At 34.5% G+C, this 12,206-nt stretch overlaps 1 pseudogene; it reads right to left on the bottom strand.

The window, feature by feature from the left end:
• Positions 1-8,887: 8,887 nt before the first annotated feature.
• LOC113279522 lies at positions 8,888-11,879 on the bottom strand (annotated as a pseudogene).
• Between the last annotated feature and the right edge of the window lie 327 nt (positions 11,880-12,206).

Raw genomic sequence — 12,206 nt, 5'->3', positions numbered from 1 at the left:
CTCCAAGCTAACTTCGTACTGGACTATAGTTGAACCCCAATCAGTCTCCACTAATTCAAGGTACAGTTGTAATCCTACGCCTCTAATCCCAGCAGGATACTGCGCACTTGATTCCCTTAGCTGATCTCACCCACAACTAAGAGTCGCTGCAACCCAAAATCGCAGACTTGATAATAAATAAATCTGTCTCACACAGAAAAGTCTATCAAAGGATAAATCTGTCTCCCACAGAAAAACCCTAGGTTTTGTTCCGTCTTAAGATATAAAATCAAGGTGAACAGGAACCAATTGATAATATGGTCTTATATTCCCGAAGAACAGTCTAGATTAATCAATCACCTCTCAACAATCCTTCTTGACTACACAAGCAGTTTGTCGAGGAATCACAAACAGTGAGACGAAGATGTTTGTGACTTCTTTATCTTGCCTATCGGAGAACTCTCACGATCTCAAGTCAATCAATAGATTGTACTAGTACGATAAAAGATGCAAGATCAGATCACACAACTACGATAAAAGTAGTATCGGTCTAGCTTCACAATCCCAATGAAGTCTTTAAGTCGTTAACCTGGTTTTAGAGAAGAAAACCAAAGGTTAAAGGAGAATCGACTCTAGCGAGCGCACTAGTATCACACAGACGTATGGGGATTAGCTTTGCACAATGCTAGATGTCTCCTTTATATAGCCTTCAAATCAGGGTTTTTTCTTAGTTACAAAGCAATCCATATTCACCGTTAGATGAAAACCTGATTTAGATTCAAGCTAATATTTCTCAACCGTTAGATCGAAAACTTAGCTTGTCACACACACTTGGGTAGACATTTACTGGGTTTGTGAAAACCGTGCCCAAACGTGTCCGTGTATGTTGGTTCAACATAGTAACCCAAAAGGTTAACCATATAAGCATTTCATATTAACCTAGTTCTTCTTCACCATAACTAGTTCAATTGACTCAAATGAATTAGTTAGAGAGTTGTTCAATTGCTATGAGATCTTATGTAACTACACAAGACACAATTGAAACAAAGATGATTCGATTCGATGAATCAGCTCATAAACTTTATAGCCACGGTTTGCATAAAGCATCCCTTAGTAATTTAAGTTTCATGTTCAGAGCACACCTTTATATCATAACCACTTAAGCTCACAAACAAGTTCGCGGACTTAAGACAACCGGCAGAGTTTTCCAAACTCAGTAGAAAATCTCGGCAAAGAGACTTCCGCCAGTTCGCGGACTGAGTTCGCGGGCTTGAACTTCACGAACGAATTTGGAATCCCAGCATAAATTCTCGGTACAAGAACTTCCGATAGTTCGTGGACTGAGTTCGCAAACTGGGTTCGCGGACTTGGCAAAGCCAATTCCTCCGGTTTCTCTCAATCAACAAAGTTCGAAAACTTCGGATTAAGGAATACATGGTTATGTAATATAAACTCTCATTCCAATAATTGAGACATTCTCAGAGGACGTTATATAGCCGTTATTCACAGACCGTTTCACGTCAGAGCAATTCTCAAAGTATTTGAAACTTTTCATGAATTTCGTCACTAGGTGAAGATAAACTTGATCAAAGAGAAATGCTTTACCAACACACGATTTCGAGAAAAAGATAAGTAGTGAATACTCAGCTCGAAATGTCAAATATGTATGATCCAGTCTACATAGCATACGAATTTTTGTCTCATAAGAAGTAAGAGATAGAATAGATAGACTTTTGAGTGATAGATAAGTTCAAGTCTCCACATACCTTTTTGTTGATGAAGTTCCACGGTTCCTTGAGTAGATCTTCGTCGTTGTATGATGAATCTCCATGAAGTCCTTGAGCTCAACTACACTTTTCTATCCTAGTCCGAGACTTAGCTATAATAGACTAGAAATCAAGACTCATAGTTTTGATCACTAACATAGACAAACATGCTTGATATAGCAACACATGCGAGGTCGACCGAGCTATGCTCTAACACCATGAACATTGGTCTTTGGTACCGTTCAAGTTAATTTCTCTTGTATTCAATTAGACTTGCAAATTTCTATTGCTCGAGTAAGTATTGAATCGAGAAATTGAGATATAACTCATTGATATACTTATTTTAAGATTGAGTCTGACTGTCTAGTTGATTCTCTTGAAAGTATATTGGAGTTAGTCCATACAGATTGTTAAGCGAATATTGGGTGAGGTTGTTAGACCCCCACTTTTTCAACAATTATATTAATCATGTTTATGTTCCATTGAACTATTTCAAAGTGGAATCCATCAATCCAAGATACTATTAAGCCCCCTGATGTACCTACAAGATCTAAAATATGATAATTAGGGAATGAAGAGATCAATTTTTTGACTAGAGGTCGTTGGTTTTTGTTTCATAGAGAAATAAAATTTCTGGTTTTTCTTTGCTAATCATATTAGTCAAATGGTTTTGTGTTAGGGGATTTCTGCACCCCTGCACATTCCATGCTAGGTTTTTCATTGTTTAGGAGATATCTAACAAGGTTTAAGAAGTTCTAGCTAATTCTTTTCAGAGTAGCAGTTAAAAACAAGTGAAACAAACTGACATAGAATTTCAAAAAACTAAATTGGAGTTAAGGATAAAGGATATCAGACAGTTACCAAGCAAAATTATATTTGTAAATGTTAAACTAAACCAGATGATTAGGTTAAGGCAGTAATTAAGTTTTAAGATGTTAAGAGAAATACATGTGTCTCCTCCTGTTGCTTCAATAGGGGTTAAGCCTGGGAATCAAATTGGCAGATAGGCACATGATGTAGCTTTGTTATCTATGATGTCAGATCCATATTGATCAATTTGAAAAGATTCTCCATTAACTGAAGAGATGGAGCAAAGGTTTTCTGACGAAGAAGAATTTAAAAAATCTGAAATTGACATTTTGAAAGTTGATTTTGGCTGAGTTACTGGAGTTTGGAAATTGGATGCAATGCAAATTTTATTATCATGGTTGGGAGAAATGGAAGATATTGAGTTCATAGGCGATAAGAATAAATGTGAAATTGTGGATTCGAATGAATCCCTAGCATTTTCAAAAGAAGAGAAGGACAGTCTTATCCCCACAAGGACAGGAGAACTTATACCTATTTGTTGAACCGGGTCAGCAATATCCTGCAAGAGCCTAGACCTATTCTGAGGAACCGATGTCGATAACTTTGCCTCAGTGATTACTCTGAACGTTTCCGAGTTAGCGTATCGGAACGATTTTTCCTATGAATCCGGCAGAGGAATATAGTTTTCTGGCAAGTTGAAAAGAAAGGTCTTTTTTCCTAACACCGTAGATGATGCTTGAGACATATCTTATTCGACTACAAAAAGTTCTAATACTTCATAAGATTGGTGGTTATCTTGAAAAGCTTGTTATTCTTCTACATATGTTCTAAAAATGTTTGTAAAGGTTTCCTTCACACCTGGATGGTAGAGATAGGTCTCAACTGGTATTGTCTTTCCATGGTAGTCGAAGTTATCTTTTGGGTTCCAGATTTGAACTAGTTCATCATTTAACCAGTTCATGTCATCACTTGTGTAGGGAGAGTTGACAAATATATCATAGATATCCTCTAAAGGTTTACCTTTAAGTATAAAACAATTTTCTACTTTGTGCCCTAAACGTAAGCAGTGAGAGTAGAACTTGGATGGTAGGTTTAAGTAGTTGAAGTAGATATAAGTAACTGGATATTGTCATACCTTGACTAACAGATGATCTATAAGAGGATTTTATATGTTTACCCAAACTAAAACCTTAGGCTAGCAGTCAGGTGTTTCACTTCCTTTGCATACTCTTAAAACTTGTCCAATCTTGCTGGCAATTAAACCTAACATATCATGACTCCTCTTATGATCATATTTGGCGTTTGAGATGGTAGCCCAAATAGGGATTTCTTTAACTTTGTTTGCTGAGATGCTCATTCCTTGATAAGCCGTTGTTGCAGCAAGAACATTGACGAAACGGTACCATGGACCATTTATTGAGATCCAGATGAAGTCTTCTTTTGTTCTAAAAGTGATAATGAATAGATTCGGATCCACTTCTCTTTTTTGAAAACCTAAATGCACACCCCAGAAATTATTTAAAAGCTCCCTTAACCTCCCAATGTTTACGTATAGAGGTTGAAAAAACTCTAGCTAAGATACTGAATGGTTTAATGCCATAACCTCTAATGAAAGAATGAGTAGTAGGGAGAAGACCAGAGTTACTGCGATTAGTAAAACGCTGAGCTAAAGAGAGACCACTAAGGTGTTTGTAGAGATTTAAGTGATCTCCCATTGAGCATGTAGATAAATAACAGAAAAGAAGCAAATTTTGGTAGCTAATTGATATCGCAGGGGATTATGTAGAAGATGGAGATTTATTTAGGAAGAAAAGAACTTAAGAAATTTTTATGCTGCAAGACCTGTGACTGATGAAAATAAGAGTTTCTTATATCATATCCATTCAGGAGTCGACAACTTCAAATTCAAATTTAGACTGATGGGGATACTACCTATGGGAGGTATTTTACTAGACTATTTATTAGGATGTGCATCATGAACAGAGTCCAACAATACGAGGATGAAAAAACAGACTTTGCTATGTTGTCTTCTTATATCGCATAAAGGTGAAAGCAATACCAGCAAGGCTTGAGAAAGAGATAGCAGGGCAAGCTAAAAGAATAGAAACAAAGAAAGTCTTTTTTCTTTGACTGATGGGTCTTAAATTGTCTAAAAAACAATATATGTATTTATCTCTTAAGATTTTTGGAAAGTTGAGGCTAGTTAAAACTTTTTCAAATGATAGATTGATTTAAGTTTTTTTTTAAAAAAACTAAAACCTTTATTGGTAATTAAATGGAGATGATTTTTGCATGGATTAAGTACTATCCTTTCTAAGTTTCTCTTACTACAGGTTCAACAATAATTTCTAAGTGTCCTCTACTACAGGAAAATTATCTTGACATCTAAAGAATAAAGAATAACTTGAAATGAAAGCTGAAAACCCTTTGCAAGATATTTGGGAAATCTGTTATTAATGCTAAAACACGGGTCTGAGGTTCTACTGATTGACCTATGGGCGATATTACTTTATAAATATGGAACAATTTAAACTTGTTTGGCTCTTAAATGCTAAAGATTAAAAATAAATTAACTAGTTAATAGGTTCTGATTTCCTATACGAGACTATGACTACATAAGACACCATTCTGTCACTTCCAAAGAGCAAGAAAGATAAGGAAAGATGCTAATTAATCTTAGTTTTTTAAGACTTAAAACATTCTAGATTTATTAGGGATCTATTATCCAATAAAATCCTATGCGTATTGGGAAGCTAATGGACATGACTAAATTGATTAGAAAAATCTTAATGTATATGAAAACCAAACGGGGATGTAGTGTGTTACAGAGACTACAACAAAGATTGAAAATATTTAGAAGAGAAATCTCAGGCTAAATCTTAAGAAGAGAATACTAAAGATTTACCACAATTAAAAACTAGGGAAGTGCAAGAGCCTACACCTAATTTCAAAGCATTGGGAAGAAATGATCCATCTGCTATTATAAAAGTAAACTTTTGATCGAAAGATAAGCACATCAGTTCATAAGATTTCATAGAAAGGGTGGTAACAAGTTTCTAAACTATGACCTGTGATCACTCTAGAGTACCTGAGAATGTTGTTTTTTCCATTTGTAGGGTGATGCGATGTAGGGAGGATCATCTTCATAGGGTTAAGTATTATTTTTGTTATCTCTGTGGGACTAATCAATTTCTACATGCAGAACAAGCTACACATCATGCCTATTGCAACCTAAGACCTGAGGAGAAGGAGAATCTTGATGGAAAGACCAGAGCAGAGATACAATTTAATCTTCAGCGGGGTGTTCGTATTAATGCTTCTATTCTATATAGTGAAATGCCACCAAGTTTTAATTTTGGTTATGTTCAGGGGATGGAGGCTAGATATAACTGGAAGAAAAGGAAGGGGAACTTTGAGGAGGCTGAGGAAGCAGATGCCAGAGGCGAAATAACATATTGGTCTGATTAAAAACTAAAACTTAAAAAAGAGTTGTGATCTATGATGTTTATTTCTATATTTTTGATTTAAAAGTTAGTATCTATCTGTAGAGATTTTGGGGAACTGAATATTCTAATTTATGTTTATATGTGATGGTATTTTATTTATTATTTTGTTGTGTTGTCCCATTATCTAATTTGTCACTCCTATTATCACATAAGAGATGAAATAGGATTTACAAAGGAATTTACCAGTATCCTAATTCAACCAATATTAGGACCATAATTTTCTTCCTATAGTGTTCTTTCAAAACAATTTTATTTGTCGTTGATACAGAAAAAAGGTTAACAAAAATCCCGAAAAAGAGTCTATACTAAGAGATTATGAATAGCTAGTTTCTACTCAAATAAATATTTAACAGATCAAATGGAATTTTCTAAAAGTTCCGAGATATATATTTGTCGTTCTACTTAAATGTATCTATATCAGGGGATGAAAAACTACTGTATTTTGATTCTATGGAGCTTATTAGCTTTGAACATAAGCAAGGATACTGAAATAGGATATTGAAAGCTCAGAAAAGACAAGAAACATAAATTAACTAGTACTTAATTAGATTTATTAGTCTACATTTACAAATCAAAATTTTAAAGGAATAAAAATGCAGTAAATATCTAGGTGCACCAAAGCTCATAACTATGTCTAAGAACCTATTATGCCTAATAGTAACTCACCCTGGGAAAACAAGCTTTCCTAAATGTCAATTAAAGTTGCTAGGCTGACTGTGATGATACCTCTATAACATTATTGAGAGTTTAATGAGATGCATTCTCCTAGATGAGAAAGTCGAAAGACCATTGCGAAGAAGTTAGAGGGTTTTCATTTAATGGATTTGCCTAACCTCATTAAGATGATCTAAGAATTGGCTATATTAATACTCTAGAGAAACATTTTGAATCAAGAATATAGATAGTAAGAAAAGAGGAGAAGATTATAATAGGGATTTCATTTCTAATTGCTTGCAATCACAAAAAGATACCCAATGATGTTCCAATCTCCACCACTAGGGTGATGCGATGTAGAGACGATCACTTGCATCGAATCTAGTATTACTTGTGTGAGAGATGTGGAAGAAATGTCTTTCTTCATCCTAATCAGGCGCAGTATCTGTCCTATTGCAACTTAAAGAGAGATGAGAAAAATAAACTTCATATTAGTGCTAAAAGAAGGATTCAGGTGAAGATTGAGAAAGGTCTGTCTCTTGATGCCATTGTTTATTACAAGGAAATTTATCCCGGTCTTGACTATGGTTATATTCTGAGAAGAGAGACTAGATATCTTCGGCAAAGATGGAAGGGTCATTATGATGAGATGGAGAGCATGGATGTTGCAGAGATGATGGAAGAAGAAGAAGATTAAATTGACTCATACTTTTGGTTTCTGTTTTAAGTATTGTGCTGCTGTTATTGTTAAGGATTTGTGTGTTAGATTGATGATCTATTCGATAGAATGTTATAAAGGTATTCATAATCTATTTCTAATGTTCTATCTAATTTTTCGTTAAACTGATGATGATGAAGAACTAATAGCATGCCAAAGATTAAGAAAATTCAAAAAAGAAGATTTACCCTATGATTGAGATCTATGCTAGACTAGTTTTCATTTCTGATTTCTTAAACTTTAGTCCTACTATTGTAACTAATGTAGTATGCAGTTAAATCCATTAGTACTCTCAGCCAAAAATAGTTTTAGAAGATAAATCAGGAAATGGTTAAAAGACGGATTTCCAATTCGAAAGAACCCGTAACGAAAAACTGATCCATGATAGAAACAAGGGAAAATTAGGCTAAGGCCCAACCCATGAATAATCCATAATATGAAGCCCTTAATTAAAAGAAGTTTAAATCTAGGCCCCGAGTTACTAAATGACATCCATGCCCTTTTATATACTGTCAAGCCCCAAATTAAATAAAATTTAAATTTAAGCCCATAATTATTAAATCCGGGCCCGAAATTATTAAAGTATAGTGTGAATGTGTAAACAGAAGTTACACATGCATATGGAATGTGTATCCAGAAGTTACACATCCTTATGACATGTGTAACGCAAATTTACACATAAAAAAATAGACATTAAAAAGAACGCATACAAAAAATACATGTATTGCTTTAATATTCATTTATAATAATTTCTTAGCATGTGTAACTTCTAGTTACACACGCATCTGTCTAGTGTAATTGAGATTTACATATGCATCTATCTAGTGAAACTGAGAGTTACACATGAATCGGACTTGTGTATTCAGCGTCAACTTCAATTCCAGCGAGACCAATACCACAAACAAGCAATTATCTTTTATTAATTTATCGGGAAACCTGAAATATAACAACAAACAAACATGAACCGGTGTCAAAAGAAAAATGCAAAAGAACATTGTTCAATATTTAACCAATACCAAAACAATAATGCAAACAAATATTATTCAGTATGTAAGAGAACAACAAAAATAAAAGAGAAGAAAAATTGAAGATGCATCTGGCCAGTGTAACTAGCAGTTATACATGAAATGACATGTGGAAAAGCTGAAATATACATGAAATGACTAGTGTAACCAGAAATATAACTAACAGTTATACATGAAATGACTAGTGTAACTCTCAACTAGTGTCGAATCTGAAAAAGAACAACAAAAATATGCACTGAAACACTACATAAACATTATTTCATGGAACTGTGTACCTAGCGATGTGTATCTATAAGTTACACATCTAATTAGCATGTGTAACTGGTAGCTACACATCCATTTAGCTTGTGTACCTAGAAGTTACACATCTAATTAGCATGTGTAACTAATAGTTACACATCCAATAAATGTCAGATAACTTACAAAAAATCAGTAGCCAACCTGATTAAACTCCGGCAAGTCCTCAGCTTCTAGAGCTAAACGTCCATAGGTTTCATATACCTGGAACCACAAGAGTTAAAAATGCATCTTATTAGCAAAAAAATCCATCAAAGCATCATACTAACAAGGTTCAAAGACAAGTTATCTGATATTATAAGAACAATAGTTGATCCTAGATTCCCAGCACAATAAATCATACATGTCAGAGCTAAAAACAAGTTTTAAATGACACATGGTAACTAAGACGCATACAAGTCTCATAAGTTTGTTTTGCATATAGTTGTCCTGCAAAGTAATAAGACAAAAAGGTACCATAATATCAGATTAAAATGAAGTATCTGTTCTTCTTGTTAAATGAAATCTCCTGAATTGCAATCACACTACGAAAAAGTTGTTTTTATGGTCGGATCTCAATAGAAAGGCAACTTAAAAAGGAAAAAAATGCACAACTAGCAAATAAACTGCTTTACTAATTTGCAGGAACTAAGTGAATAAATTACAATTAAGAGGTCAGTTGCAATAAGAACTTAAATAGATGTGTAATATGAATTGTGTAACCGGAAGTTACACATGATACGACTTGTGTAACCGGAAGTTCACATCCAATTAGATAGTGTAACTAGCAGTTACATCTTCAGTTAGTATATCCTCGGACATGAACAAAAACGTGCCCATGCAGAGGAAGAAACTGATACACAAGCAAACCAATACCTGCGCTTACAGTCTCTGCGACCATCATCAATCATAGTTAGACCTTCCTGCAAATTTTCAACAGATTGATTTGTTTAAAATGAAAACCAAGGAGAAATCATGTCAACTAAAACGGAAATCAAATGAAAACTAAAAAGGAAAACTTACTTCGAGTAAAGTTTCCAAATTAAGCATTTGTAGCACGGCCGAATGGCCAGGAAAAACGCCTCTCTACTTCTTCAACGGTCACATAACCTTGAGCCTAAGATTACCGAATACATTTTAGTACTATTTTTCTCAACCATAAAATGTACAATACCGATTTTATAGACTCTCACATATATATATATCTTATCCAGAACAAAATTCATATAGTACTAATATACTAAATATAGGCAAACCATTGCATAGTCAATTACATTATATCCCCAAAACAAAACAAAAAGGGGGAAAAAGACATTTCTATCAGAATCTCGATACACTGAGTAATGTGCCAGTGGACTTGTTCGTAAACATTAAACTTTCAGCAGCCAAACAACGAATTCTACTGTTTTCCGACCGTATCATATCATGAGTATCCCTAGGAAGTTAACAATGCAACGCATTGTAGTTGACAAGTTATGCTTACAATAAAAAGGTAAAAATGTCTGAGAAAATAATATACATTCATGTTCAAACAAGCGAATTGTGAAAGATTTTGTACGAGCACCTAGACCTCGTATGAGCAGCTAGAAGGGAAACCTCGTTGGTTCGGCAAGTTTCCTTCCTTCCCTACTACTTTCTCCCCTCCTTTTCCTCCTTATCTGCATCCTCACAAACCAATAATCACTATAGATTCGACTTTCTTGATTAATTAAGCGAAATTTTTTTTCCAACATTAAGTGAATCCCATTAAGCTAAAAGAAAATTAAGAAAACAAAAACTTTGAGAACCCATACTTGTGCTACTTTTGGAATCTTGCAATCCTAACCTTAATGTGGTGGCCTAGTGGGCTAGTGGGTGGGGACTGTTTGTTGTTTGTTATCCTAACAATCAAAAGTTTTTGTGACGCCAGTGTTCCATGTGACGGACCAACTTGGGAACAAATTAACTGACGATACCCTCATCCATTACATCCAGCAGGTATGAATCTTCTACATACATTAGTAGTACTGGAGGAAAAAATAATGTAGTCTCTTAATCTCTATCTTGGGTATGCTAATTCAAGTTTGTAAAAATTATATTAGAAAAGAAGACAAACCTGGACCAGCTCCAAAATTTCATTGTGATCTTTGTTTAACTTTGTAGGAACCGACGGAACCAGCTTTTTCTTTCCAACAGAAATGACCTCAAAACCACTACCCAATATCTGGAAATGCCATTATAAAAATAATTAAGGTCATGTAACATGATGCAAGGATACTCGAGTGTATAGTTTTCACTGTTTGGTAAATACATCATTTGCTGTTACGAGAATTAGGAAAGAAGTAAATAACAAATTTTATCTATAAAAACAATAGGCTTTGTACCACAAGGGATCACATCAAGGCAACCCATCAACAGTCTCATATCCCCGTTCTCTTTAGCAGAGCACAATTTTTATGATCATCTTAAAAACTAATATGAACTAGAGATGCACATTGGTTCCACAGATCAAAGGACATTTTATACACTTCTAGGGTAATTAAAAAGCATTTCCTCAAACAATGCACTAAAAGATGCATTGGTGGACTTATAGTGACTGTAATTCTCGTCGCATTTGTGGACTTATAGTGTCTGTAATTCCCGTCTCCACCTGCATACCAAATAATATATCTATTTCTTAAAGTTTCTTTGTTCCCTCTCCTAGTAAACATGCTACCAAAGATCATACACCAATATACATTAGTTGCAAACAATATCTTAACACTGATATTTCATCTTTTAACTAACGCCAAAAACTGATGATCTTATAGTATTACCTTCAACTTATAGCACGTAAACAATCATCTTCAGATACAGAGTCACGAGCAGCCTTTCGCCTTTGACAAAGTAGAGTGCAAAGCTCCTGCAAGTTTATCAAACCCCCATTGAGCGACCTTGTAGCCATGCAAATGTCGACGTTTTGAACCCCTGTCTTAACCAAATAATTAACAACATCTCAGCAAAAAAAAAAAAAGTAGTTACATGTTAAATCTTCGGACATTTTAGACAAATATTCTTAGTATAGAAGATGAGTATTACCAAGTTCATAATAGAAGTCACCAATTCCCAATAGCTCAGCCCATCCTTTGTTTGAAGCCAAAGGGATCAACCCAATTTTTGCAGACATCTAGGGGAATTGTGATCTGAATGCAGGATTCTTCCAGATATCATTCTACACCACCAATTCCTGGTCTTCTTCTCATTTCTTCCCCCAATTTGAGAACTGAGACAACTCAGTATACCACAATTACATTGGATACGATTTTTAAGTCAACAACGTAAATGTGACGGGTAACGGAGACTAAGATGCTCTGAGTTCATAAATAAACTTAAATTTTTCTATTGGAAATTCAGATTAAAATTAAATCGATTTTCAATTCAAAAACCTAGAAAATTTGTTGACAAAATTTTTCAAAAAATTTCAACTCAAAACAGAGACCTAGATGAAATAACT

The sequence above is a fragment of the Papaver somniferum genome, chromosome 5 (assembly GCF_003573695.1).
Source record: "Papaver somniferum cultivar HN1 chromosome 5, ASM357369v1, whole genome shotgun sequence".
Classification (NCBI taxonomy): Eukaryota; Viridiplantae; Streptophyta; class Magnoliopsida; order Ranunculales; family Papaveraceae; genus Papaver; species Papaver somniferum.
Note: the sequence above shows the minus strand (reverse complement) of the source record. Positions and strands in the feature narration are given on the sequence as shown.